The sequence below is a fragment of the Pleurodeles waltl genome, chromosome 11, assembly GCF_031143425.1.
Source record: "Pleurodeles waltl isolate 20211129_DDA chromosome 11, aPleWal1.hap1.20221129, whole genome shotgun sequence".
NCBI lineage: Eukaryota > Metazoa > Chordata > Amphibia > Caudata > Salamandridae > Pleurodeles > Pleurodeles waltl.
The window spans coordinates 615,771,561-615,792,129 of record NC_090450.1 but is presented as its reverse complement, the minus strand read 5'-3'; the positions used below and the strand labels follow the sequence as shown (position 1 = coordinate 615,792,129).

At 43.3% G+C, this 20,569-nt stretch overlaps 1 protein-coding gene across 1 annotated transcript in view; it reads left to right on the top strand.

The window, feature by feature from the left end:
- Nucleotides 1–20,569, top strand: part of LOXL2 (lysyl oxidase like 2) — a 408,112-nt gene that overhangs the window by 35,528 nt on the left and 352,015 nt on the right. The gene's annotated exons all lie outside the window — the stretch shown is intronic.

The window sequence follows — 20,569 nt, the reverse complement described above, 5'->3', positions numbered from 1 at the left end:
CACCAGAACGGCCAGGGTTTGTGTATCCGACCCGCGCACCATTTTGGTTAACGTCAAATTCCACCTAGGTCTTGGTCTACCACGACCATTGACCATCATTGGCACATTATGCTTTTTAGGGTCGAGCCTGCGTTGCATGCGCTTGCGCATGCGTATCACAGCGAGACGCTTTAGTATTTAGAAAAGGGCTCGGAGCCCTGTCAACTTCACGTCAGTGTTTTTTATTGGTTCGTGGTCTTGCCTAATAAAATCTGCTTGCTTTCATTAGTCGAAGGCACGCATTCGTCATGCCTTTTCCGGTGGCTAGCCCTTCTCGAGCGCAGCGACCAAGTACAGAAAACATGCGAGGCTCGCTGTTTTCCATCGGGCTCGTGGACTTCTTTTTCTCTAATTTACAAGCGCGATCTCGCTTGGCAGAAGTCGAGCGCTTTACATAGTTAATTTCACTTTTTCGGGTTATGTACACAAATGCACTTTTGCCCGATAGGTGAAAAGTCGGGTTAGGAGTTTACAACGCGATCAGCTCTAACATGAGCAAACGCGAGACCCGTTGCATTGTAAATGCTTGTTGGATTTATTGCTACTTCAAATTTAAAAAAAAACATATCTCCGTTCCCCTCATTGGATTTTTGTCATTTTGGTGTCATTTTGATAATTACATTTTAATTTTACTCTATTTTTCTAATTCAGCTTGGGATTTTTATTGTTTTGCATTTTTACTGTATAACTGTTTTGGCACTGCATAAATATTTTGCACATTGCCATCAACTATGTCTGTCTGCTCTGTGCCATAGCTACCACGGGGATCCGCTCAGTTTAATTTAGTGACTTTGGGGCTTCACTCTGACAAGTGTTGTGATGTTGGAAGTCACCTATCCCACAGAATAATCAATTTTTTTCCAGTAGAAAACAAGCACTGGCAAAGTATAAAAGTCTTGCTTGAATGTGCTACTGCAGGATGACTGCATTTGTGCATGCTCCTATTTCATTGCATGCGCAAATTAAAGCCAAATCTATTGGCTTTGCCAGTACCTGCCAATATTTGTAAAGTTTAGGTTGAAAAAAGTTGTTATTACAGCATTAGGTTACCTTTCATATGTCGCTTTTTTTCAATCCAGAGTTTTACATCTTATTTTTGGGCAATATCACCTAAGTTCAGCTTCCAACAAAAGTCTTTGGCTACTTGTGGCACATGCTCCCGTACACAGCCTCCTTTGGAACTCGTCCCTGCTTCTGTGTCATGAAGCGTCGAGTTTTAGGCACTACAGAAAAGAGTTGAAGACCGTTCTCTTCAGATAGACATTTGGACTGGCGACTACTTTAACCCTCTGCTTGTTTGTTTCAAATGCTACTGTATCTCCCTTTCTTTCCTACAGCACTCAGAAGCAATCTTGAGGTAGTATGATCGCTGTACAAAGCCAAAAGAAAAAATGCATATCCCATGGAAAAGCATGCTAAGTCAACATCTGCATACACTCATGAAATACGAGTAAAACATCCTGCTGTTCTCTTTTATCTTTTGAGAAGAAAATACCAGTGCACACATCCACAAAGAGTGGCCCTTAAAGTTACAACTATTGAAACGCATGCACATTGCCAGAATGAAATGTATGCAGCGTTTACACTTGGAAAGCAAAAAAATGGAATTGACACGAATCTCAATCGAGGTATTCATTGAGCAGAGAAACAAAACAGACATGTTTGTAAAGATTTATGTAGCAGCTACTTTGAAACTAAATTGGCAATATCCTGTAGCATAACTGTCCTTAGTACCTAAGTCACTGAAAACGTCTTTCACCTTGTTATCACCACCTTATTTCTCGAAGGCAAATGTCGCCTGTAATTCTGTGATATTCATGTTCCAGTGAAGAAAGTGTCACAGACTAGTCAAAGGTTCCTACAGCTATATCATGCCAAACTAGGTTCCGTAAAATTATAGGCAATACTACCGTGGTTGCTGGTCAGGGAGTGTTTTCCCTGGCAGATATCGTTAAAACTCAATTAAAAAAATTAGCCCCCATGTTCTTCAAGTGGGCAGTAAAAGAAAGCAATAACCGCGGTGCTTGTGTCCATCACGTTTTTGACCGGTGTAATAGCACATGCAACGGCAAGGACAGCGACGTACCCAACAGCTGCCCCATAATATGGCATTAGCCTGACATATAAGCTGGCATTTGCGACCTGTCCTTATTCCTCATCCCCCAACTCCTTCTTCCCTTGCTCTGGAAATCTGTGTGGAGGTAGGGAAGAGAGATTGCATTTAGAGGTGATATTGGCCTCTTCCCTGGATGTGGTGTAGGGGAGATGTCGGCTTCTGCATTTTCGGAATAAAAGTTTTGCATTCCTTACACTAGTCTGACAGCAAGATGTCAGCTGCTGTAGTGGTGTAGGTTCTAAGGTGGTATCAATGGGTGTGGTACTGGTGTTAGTGGCACTAGTTATGGCTGGGGTGGTGATAATACTGGTGGTACTAGTGGTTGTATTGGTGGCCGTAGTACTTTGGTAGTGGTGTTTGTATTGTCGCTGCTGGTACTGATGGTGGTATTGGTGGTATTGCACTGATAGTGGTAGTACTGGTGATGTGAGTGGTACTGGTGGTCATGTTGATATCGGTGGTGGTGGTACTAGTGGTGGTGAAGATACTGTGATACTACTGGGGATGCTGGAGGTGGTGCTTCAAATACTTGTGGTGATGTACCAGTGGTGATTGTGGTGGAAGTACTAGGGATAATACTGACAATGAAGGTGTTGGTGGTTTTGGTGATACTGGTGGTGGTACAATAATGTTGGTGTGCTGGTACTGGTTTTGGTACCAGTGGTGCTATAGGTAAAAATACTACTGGTAGTGGATGTATTGGTCATAGTGATACTAGTGGTACACGTGACGGTCTTACTGTTGAGGTGGTACTGTTGGTGATAGTGGTAATGGTGGTGGTTCTGGCGTGTGTAGCAGTACTGGTGAGACTGATGGTGGTAATAATACTGTTTACGATGGTGCTGATATTTGTGGTATAATTGGTATTTCAGGTGGTGGTGGTACTGGTGATAGTGGTGGTACTGGTGATATAGGTTCATCAGCCTTGAATAGACGCGCTAAATAAGCCTCATTGATAAGTGGGCATCTTGACCAGATAGCAGAACAAGCATAGTAATAAGACAAATGAAAGAAGTATGTCAGTCTGGCTCCATACATCCCCCTTCCTCACAACTATATCATGTGCGTACACACAGACACACACACTTTCTCTCTCTCTCTCTCTCACTCACTCTGTTTCGCTGCTCCCCTACAGTGGGTGTGTATAGTTTTCTTTTCAACTTTGAAGTCAATGAAATCGGAGATAGGGTAGGAAAGGGGACGTTGCAGAGATGGTTGTTCTGTGTTTTAGTATAATACATGACTGCGTTCCTGTTATCTGGAAAAGCTGATTTTATCTTCAGTTGTAACTTTATTTGTTAGACTTCCCAACTAGAGGTATTAGAGAGATGTACCCAAAAAGCTAGATAACGTGTTCTCCTTTTTTCCAATGTAAAGAAAATCCTTTTAACGACCAGAACCACTGCTATCACCATAAAATCAAAAAAGTAACTGGCCTCTGCTGCAATAACCAATGGGTCTGGGTGCCAGAGCAACATGAGACCCTCAGCCCGACAGCACTGCAGAGGTAAGGAACCACTTCGTAAGTGGACTAGCACAACAGCCCAATGAAATTCTATATTCAAGGTAATCAACTCGTGGGTGGGCCCAAAGCCCCTCCCTTAGTAAGTAGTGTTTTTTAAAACTCGTTTTCTGATGATCACATTATTTCTAGAGACAGCTGTGCTGTCAAGCCTGGCTAAGCAGGTGAGACAGCTTATATATGGTTCAAAGGAAATAAACACCACAGTGAGCTATCGCAAACTGTTATAAAATTTTACTAAATCAAGTAATCTATCATCAATGTTCAGGTGTTATTCTCTAGCCAGCAATAATCCTTCTCTATGCCAGCTAATGGACCAAGATCATTGTTCGAGTATCTGTAGATTCCTAAAGGATTTCTACTGGAGAGCTGTAGCCTAACCAACTCAAAATGCTCAGTGGGGGAAATTGCAACTTTCCTGCTGTCAAAAGAAGCCACAAGCTGATGCCCTCAATGGACACTCCTATTTACACGACCCAGTATGTTATTGTGTCTAAATGATTGGTAATTATGGCAAAATCATTGGGCCCTGATTATGAGCATAGGTGTTATATATCACACCTAAAAAATACCAATATCACAGGGTATGTTATTTATTGAGTGTGATAAATAGCACCTATTACGAGTTTCTGGGGAATAACATGCAGATTTTCGTGTTTAACGAATCAAAATTTGCATTATGCAGAAAACACTCTTGGGCAGACTTAAGAGACCCTTTCGCCATATATCACCACATTAAAATAATTTTTTTATGTTATGTGGCGCTATCATGGCAAAAACGCTGTGCCATATTTACAGAGTGGCCCAATGCATGCATTGCGCCACTTTGTAACCCCTTGTGTCATATTATGCCTGCCCCAGACATAACATATACAAGTGGAAAATGGTGCAATTAAATCTAAAATATTTCTTTGTACCATTTTTAGTGGCATTTTTAATGCCTGCACAGAGCAGGCATTAAAAGGAGGCACACCATTATTTTCAATGAGACTCAATGCTTTGCAGGATTAGAGTCAACATTTCTGGCCCTAATCCTGCAAAGCGCCAAACTAGAGTCAAACATTTTGACACTAGTTCCCTGACTATCGCCATGGTGCAGCGTATGTTAAATACGGCGCACATATGGTGGCATTAGGGCGGGATAAGGGGTTCAAGAAAAGTGGCGCTGCATTGGATGCAGCACCACTTTTCCTAAATTCGGCCCTCTGTGCTTTTACATTCCAGCAGGTTTGAACTAAAATTTAACGAAGGTTGAGGTATTAAACACATCCGTATACAACCAAACTCGTAATCCTGACTACTGCGTAAACATGGGTTTACGTAGGAGTCGGAAAACGATGACTCACTCATGATTAGGTCAATAGTGGTTACTGCAGAGTAATTGGGGATTACTGTAGAATACTTGCAGATTACTATTTAAAACTGCCCTGCGCTGTTCTTTACTCCTTAATACTGGCAATATTTGCATGATTACTGCTCACTGTATACAAGCTAATATACTTGTAACTTATAGGAATCTTCATTACTCTATCATAGTCTTCCTTGTCCTATTTTCTATCCTGCACTTCCTCCTGTCTCCCTTCTTCTTCTGGGCATTCTTTTGCATGCTAGATGAGCTTGTTACTTCAGATGCAGTCTGGAGGTGCTGGCTGCTGGTTATAGGGGAAAGGGCGGGATTCTAGAACTAGAAATGGAAGAAAGAGTGCTTCGGATGAAGCAGGAAGTAAATAGCCTTCTTCTCAGCTGTGTTTTAAGGGTTATCTATCTTTAGTAGACAGTTGCCTCCTCAAGAAAGACATGCAAGAAGGTAATGTGGGGTGCTTCTGAATAGTATTCACTAATGGGGTAATTACTGTAATGTACTCTCTGGCAGCAATGACTGCTGCAAAATATTAGGCAACGGTGGAATATTGCTGCACAATACCGTTTAATAGTATTGACAACCTAGTAGAAGCTAGTAGGAAGATGACACCAATCCTTTGGCAGTCGATATGGCTTTTGTGCACTGGGGACAATTGAAGCGGACTTCTGCAAACCACTGACTGATGGGTATTGTAAAGTGTATCACTGTTCTAAATCCTGTGACAAACGTGACAATAACTTGGCATGTGTCTGCCAGTCGTGTTTTTACATTTAAACTGTTATAAAACACCGCCTGGTCCATTGTTTACAATCATTTTGATCACTGAAAAATGCTTGAGCGAGGTGCTAAATCAAAGGAGCACAATTCCATGCCAGGTGTATGAAACATCCAGTGTAGACTTTCATACACGATGGGATATGCCTTTTAGGGTCAAGCCTACGTTGCATGCACTTGCGCATGGGCATCGCTTGCGAGACGCTTTAGTTGTTAGAAAAGGGCTCGGAGCTCCGCCCATGTCACGTCAGTGTCTTTCATTGGTTTGTGGGCTTGCCTTTTAAAATCTGCTTGCTTTCATTAGTGGAAGGCATGCATACGTCATGCCTTTTCCGGTGGTTAGCCCTCCTCGAGCGCAGCAACCAAGTACTGAAAACATACAAGGCTCCACGTTTTCCATCCGGTTTAGGACTATTTTTTATCTTTTTTCACAGCGCGATCTCGCTTGTTTAGCAGCGCGATCGCGCTAGTTTTTTTTTACATTTATTGGGGCAAGAAAAGTCAGGTTGGGAGTTTACAACTGCTAATAGCTCTAACTCGGAGAAATGTGAGACCTGTTGCATTGCAAATGCTTGTTTCGGTTTATGTTGAGCTGGCTCCCTGTGGTTGCTGTGCTGCTACGCAGGGAGTCCCTGTCTAGTGCTGATGCAGTCCTGGCAGTGACTGACAATCACCTTCAAGCCTGCTCCAACCTTGTCGCTCTCACTGGGAACGCCAGATCACCTTGAAGAAGGGTGAGGCTCAAGAGCCAGTGCTCCACATTCCACAGTACCAACACTGGTCATAGAGAAGGCCAGTTAATGGTACAGATTTAAGAGTCCCTAGCGCCTCCTTGCACCAAATTAGCGTAATTTTTTTTACGTTAATGTGGCCCAATGAGGCCAAAAACACTGTGCCATCTTTACAAAGTGGCTCAATGCATGCATTGCACCACTTTATAACCCTTTGCGTTCCAGGCATAATGTATGCAAAGGGGGCATTCCCCCGTTTGGGAGAGGGGGCGAAAAATGGCACAAAGAAATCTAAGAGATTTCTTTGGGTCATTTTTTTGGCACTTTTAACGCCTCCTTAGAGCAGGTGTTAAAAGGAGGCACACCATTGTTTACAATGGGCTTCAACGGGCTTTGCAGGATTAGCATCAACATTTTTGCCGCCAATCCTGCAAAGCTCCAAACCAGCGTAAACAATTATGACTCTAGTTTCCTAACTACAGCCATGGTGCACCGTATCTTAGATACAGTGCACACACGGTGGCATTAGTGGGGCTCTAGCAACACAAGAAAAGTGGTGCTGCAATGGGTGCAGCGCCACTTTTCTTAAATCTGACCCATAGTGTCCTGTTATGGTGTGGACTCTACAGCCACATCATGGAAAAGAAAGATATAGACCTAGGTGTTGAGGACATCTGGGGTGAGGGGACATGTGCCCAAACTCCCTTTAATTAGCCCAGTCACCTGATCTGATGAATCAGGTGTAGGGATAGTCACGTTCCGGTCCACCCATAGGGCTAGCCTTACACTAACCCAATCCCATCCCAACGATAAGTCGAATGTCAGGGCACTCATGAATAAAAATTCGTTTCATTAAAGTTGTTTTGGGTCCACAATGTATTGTATAGTGCCAATAGCCACACAATGAATTTCGCTGTAAGACCGGGATTCATGAAAGAAACAATCTTCAATTTATTCTTGGAAGATAAAGTTCATCACATCGATAAGAAGCCATCCTTGAAATCAGCATTCATGTAACAATAACAGCCGACAAAATATTCATGTAGCAACAAACGCCAACACGTGTTTCGTCTTATGAGATATCAGTCTCAAAGACTTCATAAGGGCTGAAATAAAAAAGAATAGTGACTACAGGTTGTAGTACATACTCATCTAATCCATTTTTTATATAATGCCAAGAGCATGTCATTCGCACCGTGATGTTTATGTGATCGAAAACCATGCAATACGTGACTTGTGCGACATAAGAAAAAAGAAAATAATAAAAGGTTTATAAAACCTAACAGAAGGTCACCTTTTGAGAGAATATACTAAATCGAAGAAAACAATAACAACAAAATTCTCTATGACTCATAATCATAATTCGACATAAAAGGTGCACGTCCTCATTTTAAAGTCAATTAGAAGTCACCTAAGTGATCCATCTCTAGAGTGAAACATTATAGGATTAAGGAAGATCCTCTTGCCAGGAGCACCGTGCTTTACTTTGTGTTTCATTTGTTACTGAGTGGATTTACTGTGAGCGCTCAAGTCCTATGTTTGTCTTCCTGGTTGCTAGTGTATTGTTCCATTCCCATCCCAACACCTGTGCCACCAGATCAGGTGACAGGATTAATAAACGGGAAAGTGGGCTCATGTCCTCATTCCAGTTATCGCTAGCGCCCTGGTCTGTGGCTTTCTTTTTCACAATGCATAGCTAGAGCCCACAACATAACACTCTTTCCTGTTTTTTCTTCTCTGGCACTGTTTTGCTCACAAGATGGGTGTAGTGTTGTGCTTGTGATGCAAGTGACCCTCAGGTCACATGAGTTGCCTTGAAGGTGTGCCCCAGTGAGCCTCTCCCTGCACGACACCCTCCAAGATGAGACCAGAGCCCAGAGATCCAGCTCCTCAGCCTAGTGAGTTCACACAAGCCAAGCCCCCTGCCTGCACCGATGAATGCCTGTTAAAGGCACAGTACATGGCACACATAAACTCCGGCCTACTGACTGTTTCCCCGAGCCACACTTGTCTAATTAAACCTGGCTGTGATTGCCCCCATCACTTTGAATGGAAGACAGTGCTAAAAAAAAAAAAAAAAAAAAAGACAATTGTTTCCTAGTCCAATAGAATGCCTTCCATTTGAACACAGGAGGTCACACCATCACCATGAATTCCATACCTCCAATTGAGCCATTCATAGTAGAAGGTGCGCCATCAGTGCAAGCTTTCCACTGGAAGGACTGGGTGGAGAGAGTTATGCTATTTTCTGAAGCCCTGAAAATTGAAAATATACAGAAGAGAGCAATGATACTGCATCTGGGAGGGAAGGATATCCACCGCATATCTAAAAAAAATGTTGAAGCGTAATCGAAAACACACCTAACCCTCATTGCAGCCCTAAGGGCACACTTTGAACCCGTGGCCAACATTGATTATGAGAGATTTGTATTTAGGCAAGCACGACAACTACCCGAAGAGTCCATTGATGCTTTCCACATAAGACTCGAGGAGCTAGCCAGTACATGCAACTTCCACCATGAAAATTAGGAAATCAGAGGGCAGATCATCCAAGGGTGTGCATCCTCAAAACGCAGGAAACACATTTTAGAAGAATCAGGACGGTGTTTAGCGGACATATTAAACATGGGGAGGATAAAAGAATTCTCAAAAGCAAGAGCCTTCCACATGGAAACAGCATTTCAGAACCTAATCAAAGCACAGCAGGTCGCTGCGGTAGTGCCCATGCCAAACAAACCGTAACCTCGGAACACAACGCAGGCACCAAAAATGTGCGGCCTCTGTGGGGGGTCATTCCACCCCATGTCCTGCCAAGGGAAAGAGGTGCACCAGTTGCGGCAAACCCAATCATTATGCACATGTGTGTAGATCCTCGAGAGGCGGGGCACCTCCGGCCACTGTGAACTCAGCCATAGAGACCCACACTTGAAGCAGCAATATGGACGATGATGAAGAGGAAACACAAACTGTACACTCCATTTTCACCCTCAGCACCACCACTCAGGTGAGCGGAAAGCTACCGAAATGCACAGTGGTGGTAGGAGACAGTCCTGTCCTTGCCATCGTGACCACAGGAGCGTCCATCAATGTAATTTTGAACGCCACTTACCAAAGCCTTCAAACACCACCTCCCCTGATGCCAGCACAAATCAAAGTGTTTGCATACGGACAGATGCGACTATTGTCCATGAAAGGGAAGTTCTGGACTCGCATCCTCTATGGGTCTAATAAGATAGAAGCCGAGATACATATTGCTGAAGAAGGCCTACGTACCCTTCTAGGAAGCTACACTGCAGAAGTGTTAGGCATTGTGACTTTAGCCTTCGGAGTTCATCTAGACTGGATGACATCCTAGAGGCCTTCCTAGGTTTACTTGAAGATACAGAATACCTTAAAGACAAGCAAGTCACCCTCCACATAGACCAGTCAGTGCAACCAGTCGCCCTTCGACACAGACGAGTAGCCTTCCATTTGAGATCTCTCAAGGAGCGAGAGTTGGAGAAACTCGAAGCTGCTGGAATTATTGAGAAGGCAAATGGTCCAACACCCTGGGTTTCGCCAATTGTGGTAGCAAGAAAACCGAAACAACCTAGAGAGGTCAGAATCTGTGTGGATATGCAACTACCCAACGCATCGATAAAAAGAGAAGGACACCTCACCCCAACAATAGATGATCTTATTGGAGAGCAGGGTAAAGCTAGGTGGTTCTCAAAACTAGACCTACGGTTCGGGTATCATCAACTAGTCCTTGCAGAAGAGTCAAGGTACATTACCACATTCTCAACCCACGTAGGGCTTCACCGCTACCGGAGACTCAATTTTGGCATCTCCAGTGCGGCAGAGGTGTTTCAAAATGTGATACGTGAGCTCCTTACTGGACCTCCCCGGCACCATCAATGTCAGTGACAACATATTTATTTACGCAAGAACTATCCCAGAACACCTCACACGACTGAAGGCAGTCATGAAGAAGATACACAATGCTGGACTCACCTTTCATAGAGAGAAGTGCGAGTTCCTCAAAGACGAAATACTGTTTTTTGGATACTCATTCTCAGCACAAGGGGTAGCTCCAGACCCCGAAAAGGTGAAGGACAACAAGACTGCGCCGCCACCCACAAACGTAACAGAAGTCCAGAGTTTCCTAGGGATGGTAAATTACTGTGGGCGGTTTATCAGAGACCTCACACTTCTAACACAACCCCTCTGAGACGTGACCAAAGCCACAAACAAATGGCTGTGGGGCCCAGTCCAGATGAGTGTGTTTCAAGCGACCAAGGACACACTATTAGCTGACACCACTCTGCGATATATTAACCTCAAGAGAGACACCACCATTGCGGTTGATGCCAGCCCCACGGGGCTAGGAGCAGTTGTGATGCAAAAAGTTCAAGCTGAAGAATGGGCCCCAGTGGCTTATGCAAGCCACTCTCTCACTGAGACGGAGCAGAGGTACTCGCAAATTGAGAGAGAACCAATCGCAATTCACTTGGCGTGCAAGCATTTCTATTTATATGTCTATGGACACCAGTTCACCGCCACAATGGATCACAAACTGCTCATCCCTCTATTCAATGGCACAGCCTCCAAGCCGCCACCCAGAATAGAAAAGTCGATGTTGGAATTGCAAGAATATAACTGCAGAGTAGAATATCACCAAGGATCGAGTAACCCTGCAGGCTACCTCTCATGACGTCCGAGGTTGGCCGCCATAGCAGAAGCTGATGGAGCACAAGAAACAAAAGAATATGTAAGGTACATCGTCGAAAGAGCACGGCCCCTACCCATCTCATTAGAAGTCATTCAGCAGGCCACCAAAGAAGACGAAGTCCTACAAAGAATCATACATGCGGTGCACACCAATCAATGGCATGGCATACCGAAACAATGGCATCAGCTCACACCGGCGGCTAGAGAGTCTCTGGAAAGTTTACATCATGTCTGCCATGAATTAACGGTCAGCAGTGAGGGTTTTCTCCTCAGGGGACACAGAATAGTAGTACCAGCCAGCCTTGCGGACAGAGCGGTGCAACTAGCCTATGCGGGACATCAAGGCATGGTAAAGACAAAAAGTAAGTTATGGACCAAAGTCTGGTTCCTAATGATGGACAAGAAAGTTGAGATGTTGGTAGGCTCATGCCACAGGTGCCAAGTGACAGAAGAATCGAATGTGACAGTCCCCGTTATAACCGAAAAAAGACCCCAGAAACCCTGGGTCTCCACCAGCCCTGACTTTGTGAGCCTACCAGATGGCCGCCATATGTTAGTACTAATTGACAATTTTTCACGATATCCAGAAGTGGAAATAGTCCCATCACTGATCGCGACTGCAGTAATCCTGAAAGTAGAAAAAATTATTGCCACCCATAGTATGATCCAAGAGATCCGGACAGACAATGGTCCTCTTTTTCAAGGCAAAGAATTTGCTGATTATCTAAAGTCCCTCGGCATCCGGCACAAGAAGATCACCCCTGGGTGGCCTCAAGTGAATGGAGAGGTAGAACGATTCATGAGGACATTAAACCAAGTCATCAGGATAGCGTCTGCCAAGAAGGAGGGGCCTGAGATGGCGATATATTCTTTTCTGCTGGATTACCGACAGACTCCACACTACACCACCGGAATCGCACCGAGCCACCTATCAGGGGGCCGTGTAGTTACTGATGTTATTCTCCACCACGAATCATGGACACCAGCACCTGGAAATGAGAGGCATGAATACCTGAAACGGAAGAACTCCAATGCCAGAGCAAGCCTCTGTTGGAGAGCAAGACATTCGGATCTGCAAGTAGGCGACCAAGTCTTGGTAAGAGATCGTTTTCCAGGCAGAAAGTTCCGGTTGCCTTTTGAGGTCCGCCCCTGGACCATCGTCAGACGACAAGGAACTCTGATCGTAGCATGCAGAGAAGCAGAGAGGATTGCGTGAAACATTTTCTGGTTCAAGCGATTTCAGACCTCTGACAATGCCATGGATACCAAAAATGGTTTCAGTCACGCTGACCCAAGAAGAGAGGAACTGTTCGAAGATGACCGTTCAGAAAGGTCACTGGAGCGGTGGGCTGAATCTGACCATGGTAGTGAGTCACCGGAGCAAGTTAGTGGTTCTGTTGTCACTCCATGTGAGCCCCCACCATTGGCAAACCGCACCAACTGCTCCAGGTATGATCTCCGGGGCAATCCTGCACCTTTGAATAGATTAAGAGATCACCTGTTGTGAGAAGTGCAAGACATTTTCTGAAACACTGTTTTGTATTCATAACTACATTTATTTTCATTAGATGTGTTGACATTCCTGATTTGAAGCTGCGCTTTGTGCCATTTGTTCCTGTTTCTGTTTGTGATTTTGGGAGGGGTGTAGTATCGTGCTTGTGACGCAACAAGGGCGGGCACTATCAGTGAGACGTAGATGTGAGGGGCTCAGAAGCATACACCCCTACATGTTTTGCTTTGTGTAAGTGACCCTCGGGTCACATGAGTTGACTAAATAAAAGGGGCGTGGACGGCGGGCGCGGTCTCTTGGGACCACGAGTAATATGCAGAGAGTACGCCGACCGTCACTGCCCCAAAATCATCAACGTGGTGTACCGTCTCTTAATGTGCACACACGCTCAATGAATAGCGCAAGATTACAATGGGCTTAGTAGTTCAGATGTCTGGAGGTGGTGGATGCAGGTTATAGGGGAATGGGTGGCGCGTCATAAATTAGAAAGGGATCAGTGGATTGTTGCTACACAATGCCGTTTAATTGTGTCAGCGCTGCAGAGAAGGTAGTGGGGAGATCCCGCCAAACCCTTGGCATATACTGCTGCTTCTGTGCACAGCTGGAAGTCAAAGCTGATTACTACACATTACCGGTTGATGGGCATTTTAAAACGTGCTACTGTTCTCAAGGCGGTAACAGGCGTAACGATATCTGCGTGTGTGGCTCACAGATGTCTCTTTAAATTTCACCGGTCTGACTGCTCCATCACTCTAATGAGTGAAAAATGCCTCAGAGGGTACAGGCGAGCGACGTGCTCAATCATAGGAGGGGAATTCCAAGCCAGTCTGCTGGAAAGTCTAGCATATCTGTTTCACACAGGATAGGGCACAGATCTGTTGTTTAGGCTGTGGTTTCTTTGCAATTCATTCTGCTTTCGCTAATCAAAACGCTGCTGAGGCAGGGGAAATGACTGCTGTTATGTGATGTAATATTTCCATGAAGTCTGACCAGTGTGCTTTTCATTAAAACTGTCCAATCCATATCAACTTTTTTTTAAAAGGGAGAAAAGAACTTCCACTCTTGGGTGTTACATACAATATCTACACTCTATGATCAATGAGTTGGTACTGCAGCTCCCTACTATATAGTGGGTTTTCTCCTCAGAATCAAGACATAGTCCATAGTTGTTTGTATTGCGTAGGACAAAGGCAATGTTTGTCAGGTGCTTCATGTTCCGCACAATATTGGTTATAGCGTTGTAGCCCGCTGTCGAGGGCTCTGTCGGTTGTTCAAGGCACTGAACCCAAGTTATAGGCCTATAACAAGGACGGGGTCTTTAACGACTGATACAGCTTGAGGCAGAAGGACTATAATTGTATTAGAAGATGCCTCACACTCAGGGTAGAACGTTCTAAATTAAAAAGGGGGAAACCTAAATATAAACATTGGAATTTTGTAGCACAAGGACACCAAGCGTCATTATTGGCTATGAGCCACTCCTCTGTCTTCAGCAGATATCTCAACATTCGAATGTTCTAACAACCTATTATAACATGAATATTATAATATGGTTCCACTACCAAATCATGACACAAGCTGTTTGACAACTATAAGGTCGGCCTAAAGGATGCCCACTTCATAGGCTGTGTGTGATTCTAGCCGAAGGCTCCCAATGTGAAAATGAACTTTTCAACCCCAGAGGCATCTCTGAAACGTGTTCAACTATCACCAACATTTCGTTTTCATCGGAGCTCTTTAGTGTGTTGCAATTGAACAAGGATAGAAACTTGGGAGGTGCTAATGTTTTACGAGCAGTGTTCTTGATTACGTTTTCAGGACTGGACAACATATTGTTTTCTCTGCACTGTATGACAGTTTGCCATTTGGTATTACCCCTATCAGTGAGGCTGTGTTGAAGACATTTCTTAAAATCTGGTTTCAGATAGGCAAACATAAATATTTTACTCTAAATGACTGACTTCAAGCCTCACCCTCTGGACAGTCCTTCTTCAACTGAGGAGATGTTATGGATGAGAGGTTACGTTTTAAAAAGTACACTCATCTGTTAGCTGATTCATTATTCATTCGGCGAACTACAAAAGACTAGTCATTCATAGTCTTTTGATATTTGCCACTGAATATTTTCATTATAGAGCCATTTGTTAGCAAGCAACAGAAGAACAGCTGATAGGTTTCAGTTACTAGCATAGGGCAGGCTTGAGTTGTTTTAGCATGCATTATCTCTAAAGGTTTTTGGATAGCCTCCAGACTACTATCAATCAAGAGAACTTGTCATTAGCCTGGCCTGGCTTGTGTGGGTAATCACTCTGTCACGAATATCGGGGGCAGCTCTTTAATTCTTTCAGCAAGATTGCTAATGGATATCTTGCTTTCCGTTACGCAACCGTCAACCTTCTTAACTTCATTTTTTTTCCTGGACGCTGAGAAACTTTCACTGTAAAATAAGTGAGGTTTGTTATATTATGCCAATTATCCTACTCAAAACACAGACGGGCAAGCCTATAGTGAAATCAGGAAGAAGGGTGAGGCATCTGAAAGGCAAATTGGGACTGGGCAGTGCCAATAACACTTGTTGCAACAGTTCGCAGTCCTGTGTTAGTCCGGTTTGCATCTGACAACAGACCAGAATATTGGACCTGAGTTAGATCTACTCCGTCACAAACATGATGGATATTATGATTCCATTATATCCTATGGGGATCGTAATACAGAAGACGGGATATCTGTCATGTTTGTGACAGAGCATTCCCTTCGTCAACACCAAAATCAGGCCCATTGAATTTAATCGGTGTATAGGGTGTGAATCGGAAGCTGAAGTGAGTTTCCCTGGAAGGAAAATGGCTCCTGTTCAGGTTTGTAATTGAACACTCTCCTGACACTGCGTGGGTGTTTTCATTTCCATAGTGCAGTTTTTGTTGGCTGCTGGCCACCATTACATGGTGCGTAACTTGACCTTGATGAGGATACCAGAGCACACACTCTTGAGGGTGGTTGACTGAGCCTTACAGTGTTGACCAAAAGGATCGCTGCTTCTGAAAGGGAACTGCCTTGGTTGCTTGGAGACATGTGGATATTAAGGGCCAGTGGGCAATCCCCAGTGCCTTCTTGGCGTTGCCTCATCTGGAAAATATTCAGCAATCCATCAACATGTCTGGCCCTGCTGACGTTGGCCCGCGCGCGGCTTGCTGCTTGACTGACAGAGAGGAACGTCTCTCAAAAACTCAGTCTAGAAGTGCGCTCACTTGAAACTCTGCACGGGGCTGGATCCCATCGCATTCCTAAAGGTAAACAGGAAAATCTGCTGCCTTACCTCTGCCCTCTAAGTAATCAGCAAGTGCTTGAATATGTGCTCGTTTGACATTACTGTCCGCGCGTTTCCTCAGCCATCCGGTAGCTGTACTAACACACGCATAAGGGTGGATTAGTCAAAATATGAAGCATGTTTCAAACGCCGGAGCACTGAAAGAAGACGCATCTACAAATAAGCACTGACAAAGCCAAAAGAACTGACCTTTAGAAGCTGTTCTGATGGTTAGTTTTTTAAGTATGCATGCATATGGGATACAATAAAAAGAAGGAAATAATGTCACCATGTACGCGTGGTAGCCATATGCTTGAAAGAAATTGTCAAAACAAGTGTACCAGTGCATGTAATTGCAAGCGTGGAAACCCTTTTTAATTTAGGTGCACGTCACAGGAAATATTATTCTTATTGTGGCAAACAAAGTGTACTACTGTCTTTGAATTACTGTAACCTGCAGACATAATTTGGACACACAAGGGTGACTTTGAAAGGGTAATGAATGGAAAGAAAAAACTGGCAAAGTAGAGTATTGAGTCACCAGACCTGACCCTGAACTGCACTTCTTTTTAGGCAGATATGCACATGTAATCAGGAAAAAATGCCATCTCTTGTAGTCAGGAGTTCTCAGTACAAGAGAGCCAATGGCTGAGGCGGGCCCACCCATTACCCCATACTTTATGCTGTGGAGAGTAGAAGCAAAATATGAATGACAGTTGAACAGACCAATGGATGAAGAGAGTGACAAAGCCCCTTCAGATATCTCTGTTCGTACATATTTTTATTTGTGATATCAATATTTATATGAGGTGGAGAAAGAGATAAAGCTGTCTCCAGTCAGACCTAGAATAGAGAGTAGATCTCTTGTTCACAATTTGCATTTAAGCGTCTGGGATTTATAACATTGTAGACTCTAGAAATTCATGTTAAATCGCAGAATGGAATATGCGCAGTTTTCCTATAAAAATGTCATTCATACTCAGTCTAACGCTTTTTAATATTCAAACGTTCCCTCTAAACTATGTGGGAATTGTAAATGTTACTGCGCATCTCGTAAAATCAAAACTTGAAGAGGTGCGACTTTGATAAATGACATCTTTATGATGTGCACGCATAATCTTTTTTATATTTTAATCACGGATGGTCTAGAGACACTCTTCAAGTGGTTTCAGATTGAAGCAGTTTTTCTATCATCTGAAAAAATGGCTGAAATAAGAATAGATGAGCAACCCCCTTGTTTTCAAATTGTGTTAATCTCTGGCAACACGAAGTATTAGAGTAAACCGAGGAGAGCCTGTTGACCATTTCCACACAAAGATGTTATTATTTTCACCTATGATATTTTATATTATTGCAGCATTTGTGTAGCACTTCATATCTCTGACAAGTCGAGATGTGGTCCGATTTGCATCAGCTTCCTGGGAGCCATTCTGTAGTACATGATTTGAAGGTGTTGGGTGTAAAATGCCCTGTATGGGAGATGCCAAGGTTTGTTCATGTGACAACAATTTACCTTAGACGCAAAGTATAAAAATCAAAGAAGTTCACAAAGTTTATTCTATGAATCTTTAATGGGTACCATCCACATTTCTATTAAATTATGATAATTATTGCGTACATTTGCTACATTTTGTAGGTACATAATGTGGGTTTTTACTACATCATTTTTTAAATTGTGTACAAGAGTGGATGGGATGCTCTTGACATTTGCTCTAAGAGAAGGGAGAAGGCAGGACACTTTTTTTTCTAAGGAGGGCTAAGTACTCTTTCAAGTTATGAGTTTTCACCTCCTTCCTAGAGCGGAGAAGTAATGGAGGGATCTGATCAGTGATAGGACATTGTTCTTTTACCTATATGTGTAATAAGAAAAGGCTTTATTTCGAGAGCTGTTTTCTGAATGTTCCGCCGCAGCACATTGGGCATCTGCACATGCTTTCTGCGCTTCTGGGTGCACTCTAAATTATGGAAGGTGCCCAGATGATGGCATGTTCCCAGCTGTAATACTTATTGTGTGGGCACACATTTTACTACTATGCTTTGTGAAGGGGTATTTTCTCATTTGCATGGGGGCCTGGCCACCCACAGATAATGTGACACCTTTGACCACGTGTAATATTACAGACGTGGCAGACAGGCAAATAAATTCTCAAGAGGTGCGATGATCGTGGGACACATAAGAAGTGAAGCACCGTTAATGCACCCACTAAAAGCATTCTTGGGAGCGGGCACAGAAGCTCTCTGACACATCCCCATATATCCCTGTGGCGAATCGTTGTCCTGTTTTTTATTGCATCACTCTCACCAGTTAGTTACTTACAGAATTGTAGCACACACTAGAGAGAGCAGATATATTCTTTAACCCAGTGTGCGATCTGGTATGCAGAGTGAACCCAAACAGTGTGCACACTGCTGCAGACTAGAGGACAGTAAGAATCTTTTCTTTTCTGTGTTTCTTAATTTGCAATCAGGTGGTGCCATGGTTTTGTGTACCCTGGCACGTGACACAGTGTGTTTTTATCAAACAGGCAGGACAGCGCTTAATTTGAACTGGTAGCTGCTGGTGGGGGCCAACAACACAAATTGTTAGGGATCAGCACTTATTTTTCCTAATCAAACATTTTCTGATTGCAAGAGGGGGAAAACAAATGAAACAGAAAGACTGAGGAAGAGAAAGATAGAGAAACTGCTATAAAGGGAGAACACAGGAACATTCAAGAGAGGGATAACAGGCCAGGGAATCTCTGGCTGTGGATTAAAGTGGTATGAGGCGGATTCAAGACCACAGCCTTGGTATTTGACACCCCAATATTTAGTTGCAGGTACCAGCACTCATTATTTTACAAACTAAGCACTGAGGCAGGGTAGGCAGTTTGCAATTATACTTGTAGTATGAATCATGACACCTAGTAGTAAAATAGCTTTGCTAACAAAGCCTACTTACTATGAACAAGCAACAATGGTGCTTTTCCCTACCTGAAATTGTTATTTATCCTGGATGTTTTATCAAATTTTCACAGCAAAAAGAGTAGTTTGGGTTACAAAATCTGGAGTTGGGACGTTATGTTAAAATGCAGAAATTCCTATAGCAGACAATAGAGACTTGATTCCCCAAATTACCATCAGAATGAATCAATGGCCAGATGTATCAAACATTTTTGCGATCGCAAGGCGCTAATCTTGCAAAGCACACCGAGGCCCATTAAAAATAATGGTGTGCCTCATTTTAGTGCCTGCTCTGTGCCTTTAAAAATGGCACAGTGGAATCTCATAGATTCCAATATGCCATTTCTGCGGGCCCCCTAACCGGGCAACGCCCCCCTTGCATACATTATGCCTAGTACAGGCATAATGTGGCACAAGGGTTTACAAAGTGGCACAGTGTGTGCTTTGCACTGCTTTGTAAATATGGCGTGGCATTTTTACAACACTATCGCCAGATTAACCTTAAAAACAAATGATGCTAATGTGACAATAGTTGGCACTAGGCCCTCCTTAAATTTAGGCCTTTATTTCTTAGACTCGTTTAGGAATCACTTGTATCTTTACTGTGGCTTCGCTTAAGTGGTTGCCTGTATGAATCGTAGACAGTGTACATATGGCACACAGCTAATTATTCTGCTTACATAGGTATTGTATTCCACCTTTTTATGTAAAAAGCACCAGCTACATCCCCTTCACATCCAACAAATGTATACTGTAGTACATATAGTTTAACTCTCTGTACCAGCTGCTCGTTTATTGGCCTTTCAGCATGTCGAGTGGATCCGTACATTTCTGCAAAACCATTAAAGTTAGGTTTCCTTTGCAGTAGCCTCAGAATATCTCCTGTTATTTTGAAGGGTACGCCTTAAAACAGGACTACCCATGTGCAAATATTACTTTGAATAGGGATCGAAATTATCAGTTGTGTGATCTTGATCACACCCATGAAGGGGAAATCCTGAAAGATTGCAGTAGGTCAAGCCTGCCTAAATTTATGTGGGGAAAGGTATATAAAAAAGGCACATCGTCCAGAATTGTATGTTAAATGCAAATTCAGCACATTACGCCTCACTTTCAAGTTGAAAACTCAGCATAGGAGGTATTTACTACATTTGGCAAATAGCTCACCCCAAAGTATGGTATTTACCAGGTGTGGTAAATAACCAATCATATTCCACCTAAATTATAATGAGAACCTTAACGATATTTCATTTGAGCCAGGTATTTCTTTCATTCAAGAAATGTGGTGTATTGGCTTCTTAGAGGTCACATATTTCGTCAATGATCAGAAGTCTGTTACATGATGAAATGCTGCACCCTCTACTGCAATCTGAGCCCCTCACCCTTCTCAGTGCTCAGCCATTTTGTATGATATTTATGAGTTTTGACTTCAAAACCAGGTTGCTCCCGAAACTGCTTGACCTCCCAAATACATTTAGAAAGAGACATCTCAGGGATTGCCAGTAAAGCAAAAGTATCTATTTTCTTCTAAATTAGGCACCTTTATGAACATTGGTT